This window comes from Trichosurus vulpecula, chromosome 7, assembly GCF_011100635.1.
Source record: "Trichosurus vulpecula isolate mTriVul1 chromosome 7, mTriVul1.pri, whole genome shotgun sequence".
Classification (NCBI taxonomy): Eukaryota; Metazoa; Chordata; class Mammalia; order Diprotodontia; family Phalangeridae; genus Trichosurus; species Trichosurus vulpecula.
Genome location: NC_050579.1, coordinates 15,079,852 through 15,082,041, shown reverse-complemented (window position 1 = coordinate 15,082,041; position 2,190 = coordinate 15,079,852). Strand labels below are relative to the sequence as shown.

Below are 2,190 nucleotides of genomic sequence, written 5' to 3'. Positions count from 1 at the left end.
CCAGCTCTTCCTTCATGACTGCTCAGCTGCTTTCTCCTTTGTCTCTTGGCCCATCTTCTTTTTCTTTCTCTCTCCCATCTTCCTCATTTCCTGCTCACCTTGGCTCTCTTCCTCCTCCCCCTGCCTTGACTCTCCCCTGGCAAACACCAGACCCACTGAGAAAAAGGTACAGGCTGTGGACAGAACATAAGAAACCCAGGAAATGAGTGGGTTGTGGAGGCCAGCAGACAGAGAAGACCTCCCAGGGCAAGGGACTGGTGCTGGGGGAGTCTGGTTAAGGAGATGCCATTCATCAGACAGAGAGGCAGATCCTCTTTCACAGCCTGACTATAAAGGCAGACAATTGTTCACTGTGCTAAGGCTGCCTGGGAGAAAGATCTCTTACCTCCCTGGCACCCCACCCACAGAGGACTGCATTCCCCTTTCCCTCTGGTGGAAATAGCTAAGCAGGGACCCACAGAGCACCACCCCCAATTTGTGCCCATCAATCCATACCAACTATAGCAAAGTCTTCTATGGGGCTTTCACATCTGCAAAGCTTTCTGCACCAGTCCCCTCATTTGGATCTCTCAACCACCCTGCACAGCAGGTCCTGTGTGGATGAGCTGCATTTTAAAGCTGAAGAAACTGGGTCTTAGAGTGACTTGCCCAAGGTCACACAGGCAGTAAAGTGTGAGAGATGGGATTTGGAGCCTGTTCTCCTCTGCCTTAGGGGAAGCCATCCCTGCCACCTTCTCTATCGTACTGTGACTCCCTCTGGCCAGATGGCTCAAGCTGTCAGAAGACAGTCCTCAGTCCTCCTCCTCACTCACCCCGTTTTCAGAAATCCCCATGAGAGAGTCAAGAAACTGCACTCACATAAAGCCAGACAAAGCAAGAAGTTTGGATCAGAGCTGTCCTTTTTATTGAAGAAAACCCATCCTTCCTGGCTGGAGAAAGGTTCTCTGCTATGCTCCACACCAAGGAAGTGTTCTAGGAATATTCATTCCATGATGGAGAAAAGGCACAGTGCATAACTGTCTCACAGCCTAGATCCTACCATCCGCCCGATTCATCTCAGGCAGCAGTTTCTTTAGGTCCTCAGTGATGGAATCTGTGGGGCGCAGCTGGTACCCCACCCTCTTTGACCCCTGCTGAGGTGGGTACCGATGATGCCAGAGGCTGCAGAGCCCATAGACACCAGCTATCATCAGAGCATCCAGGATCAAATGCCAGCAGAAGAAGGTGGTGATGAACATGACATCTCCAACTGGGCAGGAAACCAAGTTCAATCATCAGCACCAGAGCAATCAGCATGTTGGGCAACACCACAAGAGGTGGGAACATTTCCAGGACATCCTTGCCCCTCAGTGTGGGAGATGAAGTGCAGGGCAGTTCCTTGGAAGGCCAAGGCCAAGGCAGTCTGCTCCAGCTTCACCTGCTGCCTGGCCAGCCAGCTCTGACTCACTATGTCCACCAGACCACTGATGATAAGGAAGGTATACATGGTCACATGTTGCCAGATGTTGCGATACTGTTTCCTAGGGTCTTTCCAGCCCATGATTGCTAACCTATTTAATACTGATGGATAGTAGAACTCATCTATGGTGTTAACTGTGCAGATAGTAACCTTCACTAGACCTTCACTGGAGATCTGCTGCAACCAGCTCCATGGTCTCTTGTCCCAGGACAACCAAGAGCCATTGCCAGGCATGCCAACATTTCATAGTAGAGTCCAAAAAAGAAAGAAAACAGAACCAGGGACCAGAAGTCCCATGAATGTAGTCATAGAAAGTCAGTGCCAAGAACAGACTGAGAAGCACAAACTCTGAGTGGGCCTGATCCCAAGGAGACTCTGATCTATGGAGATCATCTATTACTTGGGCCTCGCCCATCGTGCCCACTCAGAAGATGTCCAGGACCTCTGGCTGCCCTATCACAGTTAGCAGGTCCAGAGTGAGCTGCCTCATCTGCTCCCAAGGGCTGGATTGTCACAGCTTAAGGAAGGACTCCATCCTCTGAGCCATCCTTTCTCATCAGGGCATTGACATGAGCTCTCCCCTCAGTTTGGACAGTGTCCCTCGCTCTTTTGCCACTTCCCAGATCCTGCCAGCTGAGCTGCCTGCTCTAGCCCACCCCCTCCTGACACTCTAGCCCTGGAGAGGTGGAAAGGAATAGGCTGCACAAGGCCCGGGCTATTACTAAACTGCT

The 2,190-nt window shown here is 51.3% G+C and overlaps 1 pseudogene; it reads right to left on the bottom strand.

The window, feature by feature from the left end:
* Positions 1-1,028: 1,028 nt before the first annotated feature.
* Positions 1,029-1,693, bottom strand: LOC118857435 (annotated as a pseudogene).
* Between the last annotated feature and the right edge of the window lie 497 nt (positions 1,694-2,190).